Genomic DNA, 12,798 nt, shown 5'->3' with positions numbered 1-12,798 from the left:
GAGTCCCAGAGGATATGGTGAGGAGTACTAGGATCAAAGTTAAATTGTAAGAAATCATTAGTAAAGGAGCGAAAAGGGGAAGAAAAGTTAGGATCAGTAAGAAGTGCGCAATTAAAACGCCAACGAGTTGGTTTGGGATGAGGTGGAAGTAAGTCAAGATCTGTTACAATGGGGGCAGGGTCTGAAATAACTATAGGTTTGATAGAGGAAGGCAGAAGTTTTGAGTTAAGGATTGAGAAAGAAAAATATAGTGTAGTCGAGAGAAAGATACATGGGGAGGAGAGAAAAAGGAATAGTCCAAAGTGTCTGGATGTAAAAGTCTCCAAGAGTCAGCAAGACGTGATTGTAAAATGGTATCCAGAAATTGTTTATGTGATTTATGAGGGATAAATCGAACTGTGGATTTGCGATCAAGTAACGGGTCCATAACTAAGAGGAATAAGTTATCTTTATGTTGAATACATTTATTTGTTCGTAATTAAGGGCCAAAAAGAACAATCAGTTTGGGTAGGACCATAGACATTAAAAACAGTTAAAGGTATCGAATTAATTAGTAGTTTAGCCAAAATCCATCTATCATCAGTATCTTTTTCCTCTGATAAAACTTTACACTTCAATTTTTATGAAATATAATGGCAACTCCATTCTTTTTGTTGTTGGTGGGGGAAAATAAGACTGTACCAACCTAGTTTTAATTTAAGGGATTCAATTTCAGTAAGGTGAGTCTCTTGTAGAAGGACTATATCGGGAGTATAGGAAGCTAAATGAGAAAGTACTCTCTGTTGTTTAATGTGATTAATAAAACCTTTTACATTCCAAGAAACAACTCTAAATTTGAAACGAGATAAGCTTAGTAATATCAAAAAGTGCAAAAAAGTATGTATACATCATATAGCCGAAAAAAGAGAAAAGTAAGAAAAGGAAAGAAGAATAGCTAACAACTTCAAAAAGAGGGAAGGGTTGAAAGAGGCGGAAGAGAAATAAAGCCGCATAGATGCAAAATAGGAGAAAAAAGAAGAGACAGTAGATATCCAAAAGGACGACTGCAAAAAACATACCTGAAGGGGAGATACAAGAGGGAAGTGGGATCGTGGTGACACTTAACAAGATGGACTGCTCGAAGAGTAGGAATCCAACCACTCCAGGACATCAAAAACCACAGGAAGCTAGTCACATGAACATGAGGAACACATTGTAAGGTACATAACAAACTAATATACATAGTAACATATACGAAAATGCAGAAGATGCATTTGAATACAGAACACCAACAGGAATGCTGTGGAGAGAGACAACAAGAAAACTGACAGATATTAAGGACAAATTATTCAGCCACTAGGAGAAGTGGAGGTATCCATGCCACCATTGGATTGAATATGAATAAAGTTCTTAAGTTCTCCAGGATCCTGAAAAGTCCATGTTCGATTTTGGTGAGTGACCTTGAAGATGCATAGGTGAAACAAACCATATCGAGCTCCAAGTAAACACAAAGGAGGGTGAAGAGACAGAAATTCTTTCCTTCTTGAAGCGGTGGCATTTGAAACATCTTGAGAGAGGAATACTCAGGAAACTTGTCGCTTGGCTCTAGCTGCGGAGAGGACTGAGAGCAGATCCGTAAATTTCAAGAAGAGAATGATGTAGTAGCTGAGCGAGGACCAAGCCTATGGGCTCTTTGGATACTGAGAGAGGTAGTGGATGGCATGTCCAAAAGCTTTGGTAGGAAAAATTTGAAAAAAGTCACAGGGTCATCACCCTCCAGGGATTCCGGCAAACCATAAATATGGAGGTTATTCCTTCTATTTCTATTTTCTAAATCTTCAGTATGTTGTTGAAGAGAGAGAACTGATTTTTCTAAAGAGGAGATACGCTGAGAATTGGTTTGTATCTCCGAGACCTGCTGTTCTACAGAAGTAATGCGGGTATCCTTAGTCGACCATTTTTCTTTCAAGAGTTGCATGTCCTTGTTAGTTTGCCACTATAAATGGACGTAATGCGCGTATTTCCTCAAAGATTAACTCCATAGAAATAGGAGAGGAAGTCTTGTCAGGAGAAGGAGGATCATGCTTCAGGTGTTCAGTCGAAGTAGTAGGAGGGGAGGATTTGTTAGAGATGGCCTGCGAAGCAGAAGAACGATTAGGCGCAGCTCCAGCCATTGGTATTACAGCAGTAGAGGAATGTAAAGTTGAGGAGGAAGCCACCTGGACACTTGTAGAAGGCTCAAAAACAAATATTGGCGTGTGCAACTTGACCATAGGAAAGAAATTACTTCCAATTTTGGTGTGCAGGAAGCTAGAGCTGTAGGCGATGTAAAAGTTAGAGAAATTAGGTTGGATTTTAAACCATGAGCGAAAACACCAGACCCTGTGAAAATTGATGTCATAGAAACGCTAAAATTTACAAGGCTGTAGACGCACAGAACTGGTTTGGAAAGTCAATATGCGCGAAAATAAAAAATAAATCATAAGCACAGCACATCACATCCAAACTGGTAGATATCAAGGTGTAGTCCTGGTGAAATAACAGCAGGCAATGATAAAAAGCACTGAAAGACATCACACAAACTGCAGCAGATGAGAAGCTTTCAAATAGACTCCAGAGAGAGATATATTAAACATCAGCATTCAGTTTAGCTTCACAAAAAAGTGTCTATTAAGCAGGAGAGCAGACCTGTAGAAACACAGTAGAAGAAGAACTCGATGTACCTCTAAAATGGCGGCATTGTGAGGTAACTAGTATAAATTCCATTTGACTGCAGATAAGGCTGCATGAAGCGAATGGCGAACTCCTCCACAGATAACCACCATAAGTCGTGATTAAACAGCAATGTCAGGAGTTCAGAAAGTGGGCGAGAGGCGGCAGCATAATGAGGCCAAAAAACGGAAGAATTCAAAGGAACCGCTGCGGCTGAACCAAAGCAGGCGGACGTTCGTCGTCAGAAAAAGGGCTCACCGGGTACTCCACATGTTCCGACTTGTATTACAGGAGACAGGCGCCAGGAAGAATGCCGGAAAGCGCATTTGAATATTAAAACTCGTCCCGTTGCGACAGAGGAAACCCTCTAGGCGGCCATCTTGATCGGCAGCGTAGCCACGCCCCCTCTGGTTCATGCGTTTTTTTGTTCATAAAATCAAATGCGTCCTGCTCTGCGCTGTACTCAGCACTTCATAGCACTGTTTACTACTGGCGCTTTTGAGGTTACTTGCCTCAGTTTCTGTCCATGTGCGTTGGATTCCTAGAGAGGGAATCCCACTGTTGGAAAATAGTTTTAATTAATTTCAATTAATAATACCACAGCCTTTAAGTAAATTTGTCAGCAGCAATGCTCGCAGCATCCCCTGCATCTTGTAATGTAATAACTTTATTAATGCAGGGCGCTCTGCCACAGGCTTGTGGCTTCGCGGAGCTGTACAGAACAGGTGCTTTTAATTAGAAAATTGTTGGGGGGGACGCATTTTATCGACGCTGGAAGGATGAATTGCTGGGGTTGAAATGAGAATTCCAGGATGCTCACAGATTTCTGCAGCAGTGTCACTAACACGCTTTCAGTTTTAAGACTTCTTTCCAAAAATGTAACTTTAAATGTAACTTTCAGAAAGGGGTAGGGAGGGTTACATGCCCCTCCTGTTGTGCCTAACAGTGAGGTTACTGACTCTCAGTCTAATTAGACACAGTTGTCAAACACAGGACTACGTGTGAGTTGAGGTAATCCAAAGCATGTAATAGATTTGGTATGCCTCTGTCCACTGATATGTAACCAATTGCTGTGGTGCCCCAGTGACCTACACACTACCACTTTGGTGTCTCATGAACCTGGACTGTAACCAATCACCAGGCCCCAGTAGCCTCTAACTCATTGCATTGGTACCAGAGTAATCTGTAATCAGTCACTTGGGTGTTTCATGATACTGTAATCTACTGTCCCAGTAATCTGTATCCTGTTACTCTGGTACGATAATCTGTAATCTAACCCGCCAGTTGCCAGTTAATCAGCAGTGGGCCACATTGGATCCCATTGCAATCTACAGTCTATGACGTTCTACAAAGTTGACTTTAGTGCCACAATAACCATCTATTAACTTGGTGCCACAATAACCTGTCATCTATTACTTTGGTGGTTCACTAATGTATGATGCTGGTACCCCAGAAATGTGTAATCTATCAATTTTAGCGGTTGTTATAGTTGTTATTTAAATACTTCGTTGCTTTAGAAAAATGTAATCCATTACTTTCAGCTAGATAGGTGCCGTGTATTCTGCAATGCATTTGTTTGCATCCTTTAAATATACAGTCTACCTTTTCTTCCAGTGCGTTTCTGGCAAACAGGAATGTCCATTGTATTTAGAAGTCTTGACGGGAAGTATGTTTTGTGTTTTTTTGTGTCCTCGCCCGGTCGCTGTCAGCCATTCTCTATTTTGTGCGTTTAGATGGCATTGTCGCTTTGGTTGATCTATTGTTAAGTTATCACTGTCTACAGTAGTCGTTGTCAAACTGCAGGGTTGTTCATTTATGGAAAATGTATTTTCTCGAAGTGCTCCCATTGTTTACATATCTTGATACTAGACCACAGAGAATTTGCTCAGGGTCACAAACTTGTCATGAGTGGGTTGCTGGGATTACGATTTAGATCTTTTGATTCTGCAGCCCACAAGTTGTCCATTATTTTGCGTCTCCTTTATTATTAGGTCAACTTTGATTAATTACAAAGTGAACCGGTTAGCCCATATATTGGTAACACCCCCCCCCCAGAACTTGTTATTGCTGTTGCTTTGAGTGTGTCTGTAATATTTTTTTTTTTCCACGTCACAGTGATGTTCTATTCAATATTTTTGAAAATGTTTTCCTCATTTGGGACTGAGTTGTAAAATGATGTTGCAGAGGTGTAATTCCAGTGTGCTCTATTATGTGGGAAATTTTCCTGTTTAAGTGAAAATAAAATGCTGTTGTACTTTTTGAAATCATTTGAGTGAGTTTCATAGCCCTGCTTGGAGAATTGTGTGGACTTTGTGCATGGTTGAAAGGGTTGGCAGTGCGTGCACCTGCCCTTTTTGTGCCGTAAATCACTGGGACATGTGTCAATGTATGCATGATTATATTCTTGTTTCAGGCACAAACCTAACCTTACACCCAATAGTATATTGGTTTCTTTTTACACGCCTAGGATGTCAGCAGAACAAGCGATAGACAGTTTTGCCAGTCACTGTCTTTGTTAGAACAGATTCACAATTGCTTTATTAACCTAACTGCTTTCCCAAATTTGCTTGAAAATGCACCATTTGCCCACTCTTTTTTGAAAATTTTCTTGGGGAGAGAACCCCTCCAAACCCCCCCCCCGTAGGCGGTTCGAACTTGCTTGGTACGTTCACACAATACGGTGGTGTACAACAATTGTTTTACGCCCTCCCCACTTTCAAATGTCACCAGCGGCCCCTGATAACATTAGTTATTATCATTTTATTTTTAGGTCTCGGCTGGTCTGGCTGAGACATTTAGTAGCTGCTTTAAAAAGTGCTACTTTCCCAGCGACCAGCTTACTATCACGCGCAAAAGAGCGCACACGCATGCATGTAATAGCAAGCTTGTGGCCGGCAACGTAGCACTTGTGGTGACGCGCGTGCGCACCACTTGTGTTTTTTTTTTTTATATTTCATTTCGCGCCCGCGCGGCTTTACTTTTACGGCCATGCAGCCAATGCTTGTTCGTACTTGCTTGAGGCATAATGGGTTTAAGATACAGGGAGGTGGTGTATCAGCCTGACACTCTGCAAGTGATGCTAAAGTAAAAATTTACCATTTATTAAGCAAAATCGACTAAGATAACACGCATTCCGGTTGGGAGGCTAACTGAAGCCACATGTGTTTTTATCTCTATGGCCTTTTCGTGACACCAATAAGCTTGCTTTGCTGCCGGAGCTGCTGTTTTATATTGCTACCTAGTGTGTGATACGGACTGTGAAAAAACAATGTTCTTCGATCACCGCAAGTACAAGGTCAGACACTTGTCACCACTTCAGCCGAGATCCCACAAACTCACCTGGTAGACTTGCAAAATAATGCCACCATCCCCGAGGGCACGGACAGATCCTCGCCTCGCGGACCTTCATCGGGAGAAGCTTTGTTTTTGTGGTCGGAGTTGCTGTTTTATATCGTTGCCTAGTATGTGATACAGACTGTGAAAAAACAATGTTCTGTAGTAGGGGATCTCTGTGTATAGTCATAATCTAGTGAATAGTCCCGCCCATGTGCGTGGACCCCGGAGCAATCAAAAATAATCTCTTAAGCTGTCAAACCATGCAGAACTGCATCGACACCTAAGAGAGACTTTAAAGACAGATAATGCAGCCTATATCCACAGGCTACACTGTCCAGTACTTCAACTAGAAATACCACCAAAATCCACAAACCGCACAGCCTGCCCAGGGTTTTGTGAGCGAAAAACCTTGCCTTTAACAGCAAATCCCTCTGGAATGATAGAGAGGAAGAAGTGGACAGACAAGCCCCATAGGCTGCCATTATGTGGCTCAGAACAGGATACTGTGCCTTTAAGAGAACTTTCCAGAAGTCTCACAGTATCCTAGAATGCACTGCAGGTCCCTTTTTACTTTCAGTTCTTTTTTCCGGCTCCTGCAAGCAGGACCCTGGAGCATTGAGCTCTCCCTTTTCAAGGGTTTATTTGGTGATTTTTCACTGTTTTCAAGTTTTTTGAGTGCTTTTCGTAAAGTACTTTGAAGTTTCTTCCTTGTGTTTGTCTTGGTGCACTCTTTATTTGCCAATATGCCTGCATTATTTGACAAATGCCCGGAGTGCTCCAGGAAGAAGGCCAAGTCGGACCCACACGAGGTGTGCATCATCTGCCTTCCCTCATCTCATGTCCCAGAGGAGTGTGACATCTGCCAGGGCTTCTCTAAGAGAACCCTGAGGGACAGACTGAAGATCAGGCTCCAAGGCCTGGATGACAAAAGACTGAAGGCACAAGGTGGGTCTGGAAGGGCTTCCTCTGCCGATGCTGAGGCCTCTGGGGGGCTCCCCAGGGGCAGGAAGACCAGCAAACGTCCCCATTCTCCGTCGGCGTCGATTGCACCGACTACGGCGTCTCCCCAGGGCTCTGGGTTGAAGCGGCGTGGACGCTCGGCGTCCAGGGAACTGAATAGACCGCCGTCGAAGTCACCGGTGACCATTTCGTCGTCGTCGCCTTCAGCGTCGTCGTCGAGTATTCGACGCCGAGAAGTGGCCCGGAGTAGGCGCTCGCCGTCGAGGTGACACCGCCGTTCGCCGTCGGCGAAGAGAAGAAGGTCGTCGTCGAGGGGATCCTCGACGCCGAGGCAGCGTTCAGCGTCGAGGAGATGCTCGCCGTCGAGGCGAAGGCGCCGTTGAGACGAAGACATTCGACGTCATGGAGGAGGCGTTCGGTGTCGAGGAGGAGATGCTCGCCGTCGAGGAGCCGACGTTTGCCGTCGGGTCGACATTGTTCGGTGCCAAAGAGGCGCAGAAGGAGTTCTGGCACCAGGAGTCAGTCGAGCAGGCGGCATGTGCCTATGGGGGATTCTCCAACGCCCCAGCCTAGGAAAGAGGGCGGATCACCGGGCTCGGTGTATTCCGAAGTGTTTACGCCTTCTAGGCCGAAGTCGGTTACGCCCCCTCCTCCATTGCCCAGGGGGCCACCGCCGCGGGCTCCCACCTCGGGCTCCCACCTCGCCTCCACTTCCACCTCCTCCTCAACCTCAACCTCAGCTTCCGGCTGACAGACCTCCTCCGGTTCCTCCGAGGACGGCGTCGCTGCCTCGATTCCCGACGCCCCCTAAGGGCACCCCTCGGCCGAGGGCCCCTGCCGGGCCAAAGTCGCCCGCTCCGGTGAGGCCGGCTGAGCGCCCGAAGCCAAGGAGATCGCGATCTCGCTCGGATCAGAGGGGGAGATCGCGAAGTCATCACAGGTCCTCAACGAGATCGAGACGGCGTCACAGGAGGAGACGGTCACGGTCCCGCACGGATTCCTCCGGGACCAGAACCTACTCACCGACCTTGTCGGAATCCGCGGGGACGAGAGTATTGCCGGTGGACGACATCAGCACGTTCCAGGATGTTCTCCTGAGGGGTGCAGCGAAGTTGGGTATCACGGTGACGGTGCCTACTCCAACAACATCCGTGATTTTCGAGACACTGCATAAAAAACACCTCTCTCGACCTTTACTACCCCTGGTGCCGTGGCTGGTAGAGCCTGCAGAAGAGTTGTTTCTCACCCCTGCGGTGACGAAGTCCGCTCCCTCACGGCTCCTTAAGAAGTACAGGGCCCCGGATTCTGACCCTGCCTTTCTTCGGATGGATCCTACTCCGGGTTCTGTCATAGTGACGGCGGCTAGGAAGCAACATGCCACCTCCCCGTCCTCTACTGTTCCTCCGGATAAGGAGAGCCGCTGGATTGACTCGGCAGGCAGAAAGGTCTGTGGGACGGCCTCTACTGCTATGAAGGCGGCCAGCGCTGCGGCTTTGCTAGGGCGGTACGATCGTGCCCTATGTGAGTCCCTGCAGCAGTTCGCTGAGTTCCTTCCCCGGGAGAAAAAGGAAGACTTTCAAGAGGTCCTGAAGGAGGGGATGCTGGTGCCGAACCAGCTCATCAGCGCGGCTGCGGATACGTCCCTTCTGGCTGCACACGGGTACTGTCATGGTATCAACCAGCGGCGCCACGCGTGGCTTCGGCTTACATCACTCAAGCCCGAAGCTCAGCAGTGGGTGGCCAATCTGAAACCCTGTTTGGCAAACATTCGGATGACGAAATGGCCCGCATGAAGGCAGAGCCCGGGACCCTGACGGCGGTCGGGCTGGAAAAGCCCAAAGAGTAGAAGACCTACCGCCCGTTCCAGAGACGGTTCGGGGGTCAAGGCCGTGGGCGAGGACAGACTTTGGGACAGCAGCAACAACAGCAGCAGCAGTTCCGGAAGCCCTTCCTGAAGCGCCAGAAGGGTAGAGGCGGCCAACAGTCTGCGGCAGCGAACAATGGCCCGGCTGGGTCTCGACCCTGAGCGGTTACTTCCTCTACATCCGTTACCCGCTCCGGTGGAGGGAAGCGTTCAATTTTTTCTGGCGGAGAAAAATTACTCAGGACAAGTGGGTGCTGAATATTGTTTGCAATGGATACAGTCTTCGTTTCACCAGCCCGCCTCCCTCCATTCCACCGGTCAGCTCGCAGTTTCAACTGCGCGAGCTCCAGGCGGAGGCCGATATCCTGTTAAGGAAAAGGGCGATAGAAGACGTACCTCTGTCTCAAAGAGAAGGAGGTCTGTACTCCCGGTTCTTTCTGGTTCGCAAGAAGGACAAGAACGGGTTCAGGCCCATTCTGGATTTGCGACAAGCAAACAAGTGGATTCGCAAAGAGAAGTTTTGCATGCTGTCGCATCAGATTTATCCTCAGCTGCAACAGGGAGACTGGCTCTGCGATATAGACCTACAGGATGCGTACTTCCATGTGCCCATTGCACACAAACACAGGAGGTTCCTGAGATTCCAAGTCGGCACCAATCATTATCAGTACACAGTACTGCCATTCGGGCTGAATTCTGCGCCCAGAACATTCTCGAAGTGCATGGCAGTGGTAGCTGCACACCTGAGCAAGAACAAGGTGTTTGTCTACCCTTACCTGGACGATTGGTTGATCAAGGCATCCTCCTTCTTGGAAGCTCAAGCGCACTTCCAGAAGACGTGCGTTCTCTTGAACAAGCTGGGGTTGCACATCAACATGGCCAAGTCTGTCCCGACTCCGGTCCAGTGCATTCAGTACTTGGGAACCTCCATCAATACGCTGTCAGCAAGCGTGTCTCCTTCGGAGGAGAGACGATTATCACTCCTTCGGAAGGCTCAGGCTCTTATGACCACTCCATCTACAACAGTGAGGACGGTGTTTTCTCTACTGGGATCGATGGCCTCTTGTATCTTCCTCACACCACACGCACGACTGCACATGAGAACATTGCAGGAGTGCCTGGAGGATCAGTGGGATCAGAGGAAAGGATCTTGGGACGACAGGATACAGCGGTCTCTACATGCTCTTCAGTCTCTGAAGTGGTGATGTTCGGCGGAGAATCTCCTGAGAGGGGTTTCCTTCCACAAGGACATTCCCACGCAGACTATCGTGACGGATGCGTCTCTCCACGGCTGGGGGGGCGCACTCCGGAGACTTACAGATTCAAGGGACGTGGTCCCCGACGTAGTCCACGGACCACATCAATTTCCTGGAACTCAGAGCTGTTCACTTGGCACTGAAGGCCTTTCATCCATCCTTCCGGACCAACTCTCTGCTTGTTCAGACGGACAATACGACCACGATGTATTACCTCAACAAGCAGGGGGGGTCGAGATCGCGCACTCTGTCGCAGGAGGCGCAGGCGATCTGACACTGGCTTCTAGCCAGAGGACTGACAATAACGTCTACCCATCTACCAGGTGTGCAGAATGTTCAGGCAGACGCACTGAGCAGACTGATTCAGGAAAACCACGAATGGGTCATAAACGACGAAGTACTAGGAGAAGTCTTCGCAAGGTGGGGGACTCCAGACGTAGATCTGTTCACCACCGCCGAAAACAGCAAATGCCGAGACTTCGCGACCAGGTACTACCAGCCGGGGATGCTGGGGAATGCGTTATGGATCAACTGGTCGAACAGCTTTCTGTACGCTTTTCCACCCATTCCCCTGATTCCGGCGGTGCTCATCAAACTGTCCCAGTCCAGGGCGCGGATGATCCTGATTGCCCCGGAATGGCCCAGACAGTGGTGGTTCACGGACCTGCTTCACCGGTCTCTCCTTCCTCACATACGGCTGCCGTGCAAGCCGGACCTTCTCACGAAGTTTGGGGGCAGATGTTGCACCCCAACCTCTCGTCTTTGAGTTTGGCGGCATGGCTCCTGAGATAGTACAATATGGCCATCTGAATCTACTGGAAGATTGCATGAACATACTGAAGGAGGCTAAGCGACCTTCCACTAGGACTTCTTATGCTTACAAGTGGAAGAGGTTTTGCATCTGGTGCAAGTCCAAGAACTATGACCCAACGACGTGTAAGGAAGATGTCATCCTTCCGTATCTTCTACATCTGGCGCAGTCTGGCCTTAATGTCCATTCCATTAAGGTTCATCTGGCTGCGCTGACTGCCTACAGGAAATGCCCTTCACAGACTTCCTTCTTTCAGATCCCTGTGATCAAAGATTTTTTGGAAGGCTTGAAGAAAGTGTTCCCTCCTGTCCGGCTTCCTTCGCCTTCATGGGAATTGAATGTGGTGCTGTCCAGATTGATGAAGGAGCCTTTTGAACCTATCCATAAGGCTTAGTTGCAGCACCTGTCCTGGAAGGCGGAGTTCCTCGTGGCAATTACATCGGCCCGCAGGGTGAGTGAAATTCAGGCGTTGCCAAGAACCCTATACTGTATTTCATGCTGCTAAGGTTGTTACGCGTACTCACCCTAAATTTCTTCCAAAAGTTATATCTGAATTTCATGTTAACCAGACCATAACTTTATCTACGTTTTTTCAGAATCCTGCCTCTCCAGCGAAAAGGTCCCTGCATTCCCTGGATGTCAGGAGGGTGTTGAAATTATATCTGGATAAAGCCAAGGATATTCGTAGGTCAGACCAATTGTTTATCAATTATGGATCAGTCAGGACGGGTCTTGCTACCTCTAAACAGTCCATCTCGAGGTGGATTGTGTCCTGCATACAATTGTGTTACCTAAAGGCTAATAAGACCTTAGGGGGTAAACCTAAGGCTCATTCCACCAGGGGCAAAGCAGCCATGACTGCTTTGCTCTGTAATGTTCAGATTGCCGAAATCTGCAAGGCGGCCACTTGAAAGTCGGTCCATACCTTTGCTAAGCATTACTGCCTGGACACTGATGCCAGGGCAGACACTCAGGTTGGGCAGGCTTCGCTGCGAAATCTGTTCGCACAATAGTGGTGTTATTTCTCTTTTCTCTACCGCCGCTTTGGTATGGGGATGGGCTTGCCATTCTATTCACTAGATTATGACTATACACAGAGATCCCCTACTACAGAAGGAGTAGCTTCTGTCCTGTAACTCCAGTTCTGTAGTAGGGTATCTCTGTTATAGTCATAAGCGCCCGCCCTCCTCCCCGGTGGAGAGAGATATTCATGTAAGAAATGCTACAGGTCTGGCGTGTTACGCCTTCAAAAAGAACTGAAAGTAAAAGGGACCTGCAGTGCATTCTGGGATACTGTGAGACTTCTGGAAAGTTCTCTTAAAGGCGCAGAATCCTGTTCTGAGCCACGTAATGGCAGCCAATGGGGCTTGTCTGTCCACTTCTTCCTCTATCATTCCAGAGGTTTTGCGGTTAAAGGCAAGGTTTTTCTCTTAGAAAACCCTGGTCAGGCTGTGCTGTTTGTGGATTTTGGTGGAATTTCTAGTTGAAGTACTGGACAGTGTAGCCTGTGGATAAAGGCTGCATTATCTGTCTTTAAATTCTCTCTTAAGTGTCGATGCAGTTCTGCATGGTTTGACAGCTTAAGAGATTATTTTTGATTGCTCCGGGGTCCACGCACAAGGGCGGGACTATTCACTAGATTATGACTATAACAGAGATACCCCTACTACAGAACTGGAGTTACAGGACAGAAACTACTAATTCTTCTATCACCGTAAGTACAAGATCAGACACTTGTCACCACTTCAGCTGAGATCCCACAAACTCACCTGGTGGACTTGCAAAATAATGCCACCCTCCCCGAGGGCACTGACAGATCCCCGCCTCACGGACCTACATCGGGAGCAGCTTTGTTTTTGTGGTCGCTCGTTTCCCAAGAT

General features: G+C 47.5%; 1 protein-coding gene across 2 annotated transcripts in view; it reads left to right on the top strand.

Moving 5' to 3' along the window:
* PDE8A (phosphodiesterase 8A) overlaps positions 1–12,798 on the top strand; it is a 2,294,608-nt gene that overhangs the window by 575,660 nt on the left and 1,706,150 nt on the right. The gene's annotated exons all lie outside the window — the stretch shown is intronic.

Source organism: Lissotriton helveticus, chromosome 3_2 (genome assembly GCF_964261635.1).
Source record: "Lissotriton helveticus chromosome 3_2, aLisHel1.1, whole genome shotgun sequence".
Classification (NCBI taxonomy): domain Eukaryota; kingdom Metazoa; phylum Chordata; class Amphibia; order Caudata; family Salamandridae; genus Lissotriton; species Lissotriton helveticus.
This window is presented reverse-complemented; position numbering and strand designations above follow the sequence as displayed.